This window comes from Bos indicus, chromosome 2 (genome assembly GCF_029378745.1).
Source record: "Bos indicus isolate NIAB-ARS_2022 breed Sahiwal x Tharparkar chromosome 2, NIAB-ARS_B.indTharparkar_mat_pri_1.0, whole genome shotgun sequence".
NCBI classification, from domain to species: Eukaryota; Metazoa; Chordata; class Mammalia; order Artiodactyla; family Bovidae; genus Bos; species Bos indicus.
Window position 1 is genome coordinate 67,269,109 of NC_091761.1, and position 13,355 is coordinate 67,282,463.

General features: G+C 39.8%; 1 protein-coding gene across 2 annotated transcripts in view; it reads left to right on the forward strand.

Annotated features, from left to right (window-relative positions):
- Window positions 1-13,355, forward strand: part of DPP10 (dipeptidyl peptidase like 10) — an 800,949-nt gene that overhangs the window by 354,426 nt on the left and 433,168 nt on the right. The window lies entirely within an intron of this gene.

Here is a 13,355-nt window from a genome sequence, read left to right on the forward strand (position 1 = left end):
GATGCTGTAAAGAGCAATATTGCATAGGAACCTGGAATGTCAGGTCCATGAATCAATGCAAATTGGAAGTGGTCAAACAAGAGATGGCAAGAGTGAATATCGACATTCTAGGAATCAGCAAACTAAAATGGACTGAAATGGGTGAATTTAACTCAGATAACCATTATATCCACTACTGCGGGCAGGAATCCCTCAGAAGAAATGGAGTAGCCATCATGGTCAACAAAAGAGTCCTAAATGCAGCACTTGGATGCAATCTCAAAAATGACAGAATGATCTCTGTTCATTTCCAAGGCAAACCATTCAATATCACAGTAATCCAAGTCTATACCCCAACCAGTAATGCTGAAGAAGCTGAAGTTGAACGGTTCTCTGAAGACCTACAAGACCTTTTAGAACTAACACCCAAAAAAGATGTCCTTTTCATTATAGGGGACTGGAATGCAAAAGTAGGAAGTCAAGAAACACCTGGAGTAACAGGCAAATTTGGCCTTGGAATACGGAAGAAAGCAGGGCAAAGACTAATAGAGTTTTACCAAGAAAATGCACTGGTCATAGCAAACACCCTCTTCCAACCACACAAGAGAAGACTCTACACATGGACATCACCAGTGATCAACACCAAAATCAGATTTATTATATTCTTTGCAGCCAAAGATAGAGAAGCTCTATAGAGTCAACACAAACAAGACCAGGAGCTGACTGTGGCTCAGATCATCCTTATTACCAAATTCAGACTGAAATTGAAGAAAGTAGGGAAAACCACTAGACCATTCAGCTATGACCTAAATCAAATCCCTTATGATTATACAGTGGAAGTGAGATAGATTTAAGGGCCTAGATCTGATAGGTAGAGTGCCTGATGACTATGAAATGAAATTTGTGACACTGTACAGGAGACAAGGATCAAGACCATCCCCATGGAAAAGAAATGCAAAAAAGCAAAATGGCTGTTTGGGGAGGCCTTACAAATAGCTGTGAAAAGAAGAGAAGCGAAAACCAAAGGAGAAAAGGAAAGATATAAATATCTGAATGCAGAGTTCCAAAGAATAGCAAGAAGAGAAAGAAAGCCTTCCTCAGAGATCAATGCAAAGAAATAGAGGAAAACAACAGAATGGGAAAGACTAGGGATCTCTTCAAGAAAATTAGAGATACCAAGGGAATATTTCATGCAAAGATGGGCTCGATAAAGGACAGAAATGGTATGGACCTAACAGAAGCAGATGATACTAAGAAGAGGTGGCAAGAATACACAGAAGAACTGTACAAAAAAGATCTTCACGACCCATATAATCACGATGGTGTGATCACTGACCTAGAGCCAGACATCCTGGAATGTGAAGTCAAGTGGGCCTTAGAAAGCATCACTACGAACAAAGCTAGTGGAGGTGATGGAATTCCAGTTGAGCTATTCCAAATCCTGAAAGATGATGCTGTGAAAGTGCTGCACTCAATATGCCAGCAAATTTGGAAAACTCAGCAGTGGCCACAGGACTGGAAAAGGTCAGTTTTCATTCCAATCCCAAAGAAAGGCAATGCCAAAGAATGCTCAAACTACCACACAATTGCACTCATCTCACATGCTAGTAAAGTAATGCTCAAAATTCTCCAAGCCAGGCTTCAGCAATACATGAACCGTGAACTTCCTGATGTGCAAGCTGGTTTTAGAAAAGGCAGAGGAACCAGAGATCAAATTGCCAACATCTGTTGGATCATGGAAAAAGCAAGAGAGTTCCAGAAAAACATCTATTTCTGCTTTATTGACTATGCCAAAGCCTTTGACTGTGTGGATCACAATAAACTGTGGAAAATTCTGAAAGAGATGGGAATACCAGACCACCTGACCTGCCTCTTGAGAAATTTGTATGCAGGTTAGGAAGCAACAGTTAGAACTGGACATGGAACAACAGACTGGTTCCAAATAGGAAAAGGAGTACGTCAAGGCTGTATACTGTCACCCTGCTTATTTAACTTATATGCAGAGTACATCATGAGAAACGCTGGACTGGAAGAAACACAAGCTGGAATCAAGATTGCTGGGAGAAATATCAATAACCTCAGATATGCAGATGGCACCATCCTTATGGCAGAAAGAGAAGAGGAACTAAAAAGCCTCTTGATGAAAGTTAAAGTGGAGAGTGAAAAAGTTGGCTTAAAGCTCAACATTCAGAAAACAAAGATCATGGCATCCGGTCCCATCACTTCATGGGATATAGATGGGGAAACAGTGGAAACAGTGTCAGACTTTATTTTTTGGGGCTCCAAAATCACTGCAGATGGTGACTGCAGCCATAAAATTAAAAGACGCTTATTCCTTATATGTTTGAGACGGATTATGATCTAATCAGAAAACTCAGTCAGCATCTACTGTCATTCCACTTACTTCCCTAGCTAAATAACTAAATTAGAAAATTTGTTAAATCTGATGAGTTCTAGGTAAAAATAATGACCAGTGAGGATCTACTGACTTCCTGTGGACTCACATATTTTTCTAATTTTTAGCTTCACCATGGGTTTCCTCACAGCAGCTGTGTTCATTCCATCAATAAGATCACATTCTTATATTTATAATGTTTTTAAACATTTAACTTTTCTCTCACTAATTTCAACATCTCAATTTTAAAACTACCTAGTGCAACACTATGATTTTTTTAAGGTTTTTTTTCTTTTTTTTTTTTGTCTTAGAGAGTGGAAACTAAGATGTCCTCAAAGAAACACAGCATGCCAGTTTTGACAATTTCTAGAATGTTGAGTGAACTCTGGGAGTTGGTGATGGACAGGTGGACAGGTAGTCCTGGCATGCTGCGATTCATGGGGTTGCAAAGAGTCAGACATGATTGAGCGACTGAACTGAACTGAGAATGTTGAGACTTTTGGAGTTACCAGCCATGTTGAAATAAATTATGATACATTGATGTTCAGTACCTCAGTCATGTCTGACTCTGTGCGACCCCATGGACTGCAGTACACCAGGCCTCCCTGTACCTCACAATCTCCTAGAGCCTGTTCAAACTCATGTCCATTGAGTTGGTGATGCCATCCAACCATCTTGTCCTTTGTCCCTTTCTCCTCCTTCCTTCAATTTTTCCAAGCATAAGGGTCTTTTACAATGAGTTGGCTCTTCACATCAGGTGGCCAAAGTATTGGAGCTTCAGTTCAGTTCAGTTTAGTTTAGTCGCTCAGTCGTGTCTGACTCTTTGTGACCCCATGGATCACAGCACTCCAGGCCTCCCTGTCCATCACCAACTCCCAGAGTTCACTCAAACTCATGTGCATTGTCGGTGATGCCATCCAGCCATCTCATCCTCTATCGTCCCCTTCTCCTCCTGCCCCCAATCCCTCCCAGCATCAGGATCTTTTCCAGTGATTCAACACTTCACATCAGGTGGCCAGAGTACTGGAGTTTCAGCTTCAACATCAGTCCTTCCAATGAACACCCAGAACCAGTCTCCTTTAGGATGGACTGGTTGGATCTCCTTGTAGTCGAAGGGCCTCGAAGAGTCTTCTCCAACACCACAGTTCAAAAGCATCAATTCTTCAGCTCTCAGCTTTTTTCACAGTCCAACTCTCACATCCATATGGAAAAACCATAGCCTTGACTAGATGAACCTCTGTTGGCAAAGTAATATCTCTGCTTTTGAATATGCTATCTAGGTTGGTCATAAGTTTCCTTCCAAGGAGTAAGTGTCTTTTAATTTCATGGCTGCAGTCACCATCTGCAGTGATTTTGGAGCCCAAGAAAAGAAAGTCTGACACTGTTTCCACTGTGAGCTTTAGCGTCCTTCCAATGAATATTCAAGGTTGATATGCAAGACTTATAAAAAGGAAAAAAAGTAGTTTTCTTAAGTGAAAAGAGATAAGATCTATTTGTACCATGCATACTTTACATACATGTAGCTAATCTATAAATCTATTAACATGCCTATTTTAATTGAGTATATATAATATGAACCCTCTGCTACTGCTGCTAAGTCGCTTCAGTCGTGTCCGACTCTGTGCGACCCCATAGATGGCAGCCCACCAGGCTCTGCTGTCCCTGGGATTCTCCAGTTAAGAACACTAGAGTGGGTTGCCATTTCCTTCTCCAATGCATGAAAGTGAAAATGAAGTTGCTCAGTTGTGTCCAACTATTCACGACCCCATGGACTGCAGCCTACCAGGCTCCTCCGTCCATGGGATTTTCTAGGCAAGAGTAGTGGAGTGGGGTGCCATTGCCTTCTCTGTAATGTTAAATATAAAATATTCATACTAAAAATATATGCTCAATATATATATTGCTGGGTTCTTCTCTAATCAATGGAATTTTTACCTAATTTTTGCCTTGATTCTGAAAGTAGAGACAAATAAAGATAGAACCTTCATGGAACATGTGTTCTATGGCAGAGGATCACAATTGACAACTGCCACTGCAAACAGCATTGGTGGCCATCTATGTTAATCTCTCTGAGGCCCCATTGCTGACTTAGGTGGATACATGGTAGACAGTTATCAAAGTTCAGGATGTGTGTGTTTGCCCATTGCTCAGTTGTGTCTGACTCTTTGTGGCCCCATGGACTGTAGCTCGCCAGGCCCCTCTGTCCGTGGAATTTTCTAGGCAAGAATACTGGACTGGGTTGCTATTAGCATGTTAATTTTCCTGGAGTGTTCACCAGCTCTTCCAGTAACCAAGTACCCTCTAGGGATGAAAAAGACAGTTTGAAGAAAGGTGGGCCTCAAAGTACACTGGAAAGAAAAAAAATTTTTTGAGGAACAAAAAATGCATGCAATATGAATCCAAATCTAAGGGTATATTTTCAAGTAAATGTTACCAACTTCCAATAACTAAATAATTGGGATTATTTTTAACTTCTTCAAGATTAATTTTAGTCCTACAACTAGAGTTTAAAGAAAAAAATTGGGAAGATATCCATACCATAAGTCCACCCTTAGGTATTATTAACTTGCAAGGCTTACATAAGGAAATACATACTAAACATCTTTATTCAAATCATGGTCCTAGATGATGTGGATATAAAGCAGAGTGGAATATGGAATTTGTACTCAAGATAGAAAATCACATTAAATTTTTTTTTCTCTCTTCTCAGCATATAACCATAAATGAAGTAGTTTTCCTTTTTAAAATTAGTAACTGTGGTATTCATGTGAATATTCAGTGGTGATGAGAAATTCAAATTTTAGCTTTATAGGCACTTCCTAGTGACTGATACAATAGGTTTCAGAGGCCCGTTAACTCTACCTGGTGACCACATAAGTAATTCACACTCTGTTGTATGAATGGGTTACATTTTTCATAATGGCCTGAAAATATAAAACCTGTCTTTCTTTCCCAATTAGTTATCCTCTTTTGGCATATAAGTGGAAGAGACATAATGAAGTACCAGAAGTTTTATCTGTTTGAGCTCAAGTAATACTTCCCAAGGTGACATTTCATGGCTAAAGAGGCAGTCTTCTTGGTTTTGTGTTTGAAAACACACTTATTTAGATTGAGATTTAAGATGGTATTTTTATTTCCACAGGAATTTGAAAATGCTTAGCAAACATACACTTGATCATTTCCTTTTACAAATATACTGAGGCTTCTGAATTTCAATAATGAACTCTTCTTTTTGGCCAGTTGCCTGTATATTTATCTATAAAATTAGTATCATTGTGACAAGGTTGTAGTTATATAATTGTTCCCTTACTGTTAGATTCTGGGTCTCTCTCATTTTGCCCTATCAGAATCCTGGGAAGTAGCAGAGAAGGTCACTGCAGGTTCCAGTGAACATCAATTTGACTTCACAACTGCTATGCTTTGTCAACTAAAAGGAAAAAAAAAAAAGAGTTGGGCACTGTGAGCAGTTGGAGCACCGTCAAATGAATTTGATCAGGAGATATTCCCTGGCCCAGCCAAAGGTTCTTTATACATGGGATTAGTCCCACATGAGAGTGGGGACCTTTCACATAATAAGGTGGGGAAGTGACCATCTCTGATTAAATTTCAGAATTATGGAGAGAGAGGGAGGATAATGGTAGAGTACATTCTGACAACAGATCAAAGGAAATATGAGATTAAATCCAAGAGAAATATATTCCTGAATGCAAACTTAATTGCTTAACCAATTCTTACTGATTAGGGCCTCTGTCTTCTATAACAGGAGCAGGATAAACTGAATAAAAAGAATGTGTCCTTATGCCTCGTCATCACAAAAGCCAGAACTATGCTGAAACATGGTCAGATCAGATCAGATCAGTTGCTCAGTCGTGTCCGACTCTTTGCGACCCCATGAATCGCAGCACGCCAGGCCTCCATGTCCATCACAAACTCCCGGAGTTCACTCAGACTCACGTCCATTGAGTCAGTGATGCCATCCAGCCACCTCATCCTCTGTCGTCCCCTTCTTCCTCTTGCCCCCAATCCCTCCCAGCATCAGAGTCTTTTCCAATGAGCCAACTGTTTGCATGAGGGGGCCAAAGTACTGGAGTTTCAGCTTTAGCATCATTCCTTCCAAAGAAATCCCAGGGCTGATCTCCTTCAGAATGGGCTGGTTGGATCTCCTTGTAGTCCAAGGGACTCTCAAGAGTCTTTTCCAACACCACAGTTGAAAAGCATCAATTCTTCAGCGCTCAGCCTTCTTCACAGTCCAACTCTCACATCCATACATGACCACAGGAAAAACCATAGCCTTGACTAGATGAACCTTTGTTGGCAAAGTAATGTCTCTGCTTTTGAATATGCTATTTGGGTTGGTCATAACTGTCCTTCCAAGGAGTAAGTGTCTTTTAATTTCATGGCTGCAGTAACCATCTGCAGTGATTTTGGAGCCCAGAAAAATAAAGTCTGACACTGTTTCCACTGTTTCCCCATCTATTTCCCATGAAGTGATAGGACCAGATGCCATGATCTTCGTTTTCTGAATGTTGAGCTTTAAGCCAACTTTTTCACTCTCCTCTTTCACTTTCATCAAGAGGCTTTTTAGTTCCTCTTCACTTTCTGCCATAAGGATGGTGTCATCTGCATATCTGATGTTATTGATATTTCTCCCGGCAATCTTGATTCTAGCTTGTGCTTCTTTCAGTCTAGCATTTCTCATGATGTACTCTGCATATAAGTTAAATAAACAGGGTGACAGTATACAGCCTTGACGAACTCCTTTTCCTATTTGGAACCAGTCTGTTGTTCCATGTCCAGTTCTTACTGTTGCTTCCTGACCTGCATACAAATTTCTCAAGAGGCAGATCAGGTGGTCTGGTATTCCCATCTCTTTCAGAATTTTCCACAGTTTATTGTGATCCACACGGTCAAAGGCTTTGGTATAGTCAATAAAGCAGAAATAGATGTTTTTCTGGAACTCTCTTGCTTTTTCCATGATCCAGCGGATGTTGGCAATTTGATCTCTGGTTCCTCTGCCTTTTCTAAAACCAGCTTGAGCATCTGGAAGTTCATGGTTCACGTATTGCTGAAGCCTGGCTTGAAGAATTTTTAGCATTACTTTACTAGCGTGTGAGATGAGTTCAATTGTATGGTAGTTTGAGCATTCTTTGGCATTGCCTTTCTTTGGGATTGGAATGAAAACTGACCTTTTCCAGTCCTGTGGCCCCTGCTGAGTTTTCCAAATTTGCTGGCATATTGAGTGCAGCACTTTCACAGCATCATCTTTCAGGATTTGGAATAGCTCAACTAGAATTCCATCACCTCTACTAGCTTTGTTCATAGTGATGCTTTCTAAGGCCCACTTGACTTCACATTCCAGGATGTCTGGCTCTAGGTCAGTGATCACACCATCATGGTCATCTGGGTTGTGAAGATCTTTTTTGTACAGTTCTTCTGTGTATTCTTGCCACCTCTTCTTAATATCTTCTGCTTCTGTTAGGTCCATACCATTTCTGTCCTTTATCGAGCCCATCTTTGCATGAAATGTTCTTTTGGTATCTCTAATTTTCTTGAAGAGATCCCTAGTCTTTCCCATTCTGTTGTTTTCCTCTATTTCTTTGCATTGATCACTGAAGAAGGCTTTCTTTTCTCTTCTTGCTATTCTTTGGAACTCTGCATTCAGATATTTATATCTTTCCTTTTCTCCTTTGCTTTTCACTTCTTTTCTTTTCACAGCTATTTGTAAGGCCTCCCAGACAGCCATTTTGCTTTTTTGCATTTTTTTTTCCATGGGGATGGTCTTGATCCCTGTCTCCTGTATAATGTCACGAACTTCATTCCATAGTTCATGAGGCACTCTATCTATCAGATCTAGGCCCTTAAATCTATTTCTCACTTCCACTGTATAATCATAAGGGATTTGATTTAGGTCATACCTGAATGGTCTAGTAGTAGTATTTATTTATTTTTTTGTTTTGTTTTTCAGTAAAACTTAAAACTTAGTGACTAAAAGTGATCTTTTTGGAGTAGTTGAGATGTTCTGTATCTCAGTTGTGATCGTAGTTGGCTGTTGTTCAGTCACTAAGTCGTGTCCAAACTTTGTGACCCCATAGACTGCAATATACCAGACTTCCCTATCCTTAACTGTCTCCCAGAATTTGCTTAGATTCATGTCCATTGAGGCAATGATGCCATCCAACCATCTTATTCTCTGTCACCACCTTCTTCTGCCTTCAATACTTCCTAGCATTAGGGCCTTTTCCAATGAGTCAGCTCTTCACATCAAGTAGCCAAAGTATTGGAGCTTCAGTTTCAGCATCAGTCCTTCCAATGGATATTCAGGGTTGATTTCTTTTAGTATTGACTAGTTTGATCTCCTGGCAGTCCATGGAACTCTCAAGAATCTTCCCCCGTACCACAATTTGAAACCATCAATTCTTCAGCTCTCAGTCTTCTTTATAGTCCAACTCTCACATCCTATATGTATACTGGAAAAACCATAGCTTTGACTCTGTGTACCTTTGACTGCAAAGTGATGGCTCTGCTTTTTAATATGATGTCTAAGTTTATCATAGTTTTTCTTCAGGGATCAAGCATCTTTTTAATTTCATGGTTGCAGTCACTGTCAGAAGTAACTTTGGAGCCCAAGAAAATAAAGTCTGTCACTCTTTGTACTTTTTCTCCATCTTTTTGCCATGAAGTGAAGGGACCAGATGGCATGAACTTAGCTGTTTAAATATTGAATTTTAAGCCAGTTTTTTCACTCTCTTCTTTGACCTTCATCAGGAGACTCTTTAGTTCCTCTTTGCTTTCTGCCATTAGAGTGGTATCATCTGTATATCTGACATTGTTGATATTTATCCCAGCAATTCAATTCCAGCTTGTGAGTCATCCAGCCCAGCACGTTGCATGATGTACTCTGCATGTAAGTTAAATAAGGAAGGTGACAATATACAGCCTTGATGTACTTCTTTCCCAATTTTGAAACAGTCCATTGTTCTATGTCCATTTCTTACTGTTTCTTCTTGACCTGCATACAGGTTTTGCAGGAGGCAGATAAGGTGGTCTGGTATTCTCATCTCTTTAGGAATTTTCCACAATTTATTGTGATCCAAGCAATCAAAGGCTTTAGCATACTCAGTGAAGCAGAAGTGGATATTTTTTTTCTGGAATTTCCTTGCTTATTCTATGAACCAACATACATTGGCAATTTGATCTCTGGTTCCTCTGCCTTTTCTAAAACCAGCTTGTACATCTGCAAGTTCTTGGTTTATAATGTTGAAGTGTAGCTTGAAATATTTTGAGCATTACCTTGTTAGCATGTGAAATGATGGTAGTCAGTCAGTCAGTTCAGTCGCTCAGTTGTGTCCAACTCTTTACAACCCCATGAACCACAGCACTTCAGGCCTCCCTGTCCATCACCAACTCCCGGAGTTTACCCAAACTCATATCCATTGAGTCGGTGATGCCATCCAACCATCTCATCCTCTGTCGTCCCCTTCTCCTCCTGTCCTCAATCTTTCCCAGGATCAGGGTCTTTTCAAATGAGTCAGCCCTTTGCATCAGGTGGCAAAGTATTGGCATTTCAGCTTCAACATCAGTCCTTCCAATGTAGTATATACCTATTATATATATATTTGTTAAAACTTATTGACCTAGGCTGTTAAAGTGGGTGAATTTCATTATATATAGATTACATCCAAAGAAAGCCTATTTCAAAAATTGTAACTTACCTTTCTCTTTCTCACTGATGTGATAGAAATTCTATGTATTATTTGCTTTGAGTAGAGGTATTGCAATAAAGAATATGCAATGCTTCTTTGTGCACCAAGAGATTATGTTCCTTTTGTCTTGATACTCTGTTGACCATAGAGTCATTTTCAATCTCACTCCCTGAAATGAAAGTGTTAGTCGCCCAGTCATGTCTAATTCTTTGACCATGGACTATAGACCACCAGGCTCCTCTGTCCATGGAATCCTCCAGGCAAGAATACTGGAGGGGTTGCAATTCCCTTCTTCAGGTGATGTTCCCAACCCAGGAATCAAACTCAGGTCTCCTGCATTGCAGACGGATTCTTTACCATCTGGGCCACAGGAGAAGCCCTCCTCCTCAGCAAACTTCCTTCCCTCTTTCAACTACATAAACAAAAATATACTTTGATAAAGAAATGCCCTTTCCTGTTGGCCTCTCAAACCCCATGGTACTTCAGGATTATTTTTTTTTTTAAGCATTATATCTTTCTACTACTGGAGAAGAGAGGAAAATAGCACCAATATGCTACTGGAGAAGAGTGGAAGAAATAGCTCCAGAACAAATGAAGAAGCTGAGGCAAAGTGGAAGCCACACCCAGGTATAGATGTGTCTTGTGGTAAAGTCCAATGCTATAAAGAACAGTACTGCATAAGAATGTGCAATGTTAGGTCCATGAATCAAGCTAAATTGGAATTGGTCAAACAGAGGATGGCAAGAATGAACATCAACTTTTTAGGAATCAGTGAACTAAAATCACTGGAATGGGCAAATGTAATTCACATGAACATTGTATCTACTATTGTGGGCAAGAATCCCTTACAAGAAATGCAGTAGCCCTTGTAGTCAACAAGAGTCCAAAATGCTGTACTTAGGTACAATCTCACAAATGACGGAATGATCTCTATTCATTTCCAAGGCAAACCATTCAATATCACAGTAATTCAAAACCATGCCCCAACTACTAATGCTGAGGAAGGTGAAGTTGAATGGTTCTATGAAGACCTATAAAACTTTCTAGAACTAACACCAAAAAAAAAAAAAAAAGATGTCCTTTTCATCATAAGGGACTGGAATGCAAAAGTAGGAAGTCAAGAGACACCTGGAATAACAGGCAAGTTTGGCCTTGCAGTACAAAAGGAAGCAGGACAAAGTCTAACATCATTTTGCCAAGCAAACATGCTGGTCATAGCAAACACCCTCTTCCAACCGCACAAGAGACAACTGTAAACATGGACATCACCAATGGTCAATACCCAAATCAGATTGACTGTATTCTTTGCAGAACAAGATGGAAAAGCTCTACACAGACAGCAAAAACAAGACTGGAAATTGACTGTGGCTCAGATCATGAATTCCTTATTGCCAAATTCAGACTTAAGGAAGGTAGGGAAGACCACTAGGTCATTCAGGTATGGCCTAAATCAAATCCCTTACAATTATACAGTCTAGTGACAAATAGATTCAAGGAATTAGATTTGATAAGAGTCCCTGAAGAACTATGGATGGAGGTTCGTGATATTGTACAGGAGACAGGGATCAAGACCATGCCCAAGAAATATAAATGCAGAAAGGCAAAATGGCAGTCCAAGGGGGCTTTACAAATAGCTAAGCAAAGAACAGAAGCAAAAGAAAAAGGGAAACGGAAAGATATACCCATTTGAATGCAGAGTTCCAAAGAAGAGCAAAGAGATAAGAAAGCCTTCCTCAATGATCAATGCAAAGAAATAGAGGAAAACAGTAGAATTGGAAAGACTAGAAATCTCTTCAAGAAAATTAGATACCAAGGGAACATATCATGCAAATATGGGCACAATAAAGGACAGAAATGAAATGGACCTAACAGAAGCAGAAGATATTAAGAAGAGGTGGCAAGAACACACAGAAGAACTATACAATAAAGATCTTAATGAGGCAGATGACCACAATGGTGTGATCACTCACTGAGAGCAGACATTCTAGGGTATGAAGTCAAGTGGACCTTAGGAAGCATAACTATGAACAAAGCTAGTGGAGGTGTGGAATTCCAGCTGAGCTATTTCAAGTCCTAAAAGATGATGCTCTTAACCTGCTACATTGAATTTGCCAGCAAATATGGAAAACTCAGCAGTGGCTGCTTGACTTGAAAAGATCAGTTTTCATACCAATCCCAAAGAAGGGCAGTGTCAAAGACTGTTCAAACTACCACAAAATTGCATACATTTCACATGCTAGTAAAGTAATGCTCAAAATTCTCCAAGCCAGGCTTTAACAGTATGTGAACTTAGGACTCCTAGATGTTTAAGCTGGATTTAGAAAAGGCAGAGGTACCAGAGATCAAATTGCCAACATCCATTGGATCATAGGAAAAGCAAGAGAATTCCAGATTTACTTCTGGTTCAATGACTATGTTAAAACCTTTAACTGGGTGGGTCACAACAAACTGGAAAATTCTCAAGGAGGTGGGAATACCAGACTACCAACCTGCCTCCTGTGAAACCTGTATGCACATCAAAAAGCAACAGTTAGAAACAGATATAGAATAACAGACTGGTTCAAAATTGGGAAAGGATTTCATCAAGGCTATATATTGTCACCCTTTTTATTTAACTTATATGCAGAGTATATCATTAGAAATGCCAGACTGGATGAAGCACAAGCTGGAATCAAGATTGCAGGCAGAAATATCAGTAACCTCAGATATGCATGTGACAACACCCTATGGCAGAAATCAAGGAGGAACTAAAAAGCCTCTTGATTAAGGTGAAAGAGGAAAATGAAAAATCTGACTTAAAACTCAACATTAAAAAAACAAAGATCATGGCATCCGGTCCCATCACTTCATGGCAAATAGATGGGGAAACAATGGAAACAGTGAGTGATTTTATTTTCTTGGGGTCCAAAATCACTACAGATGGTGACTGCAGCCATGAATTTAAAAGATGCTTGCTCCTTGGAAGAAAAGCTATGACCAACCTAGACAGCATATTAAAAAGCAGAGACATCACTTTGCCGACAAATGTCCATCTAGTCAAAGCTGTGGTTTTTCTGGTAGGCATGTACAGATATGACAGTTGGACCATAAAGAAGGCTGAGCACTGAAGAATTGATGTATTTCATCTGTGGTGTTGGAGATAACTCTTGAGAATCCCTTAGATTGCAAGGAGATCAAACCAGTCAATTATAAAGTAAATCTATCCTGAATATTCATTGGAAGGACTGATGCTGAAGCTGAAGCTCAAATACTTTGGCCACCTGACTTCTTAGAAAAGA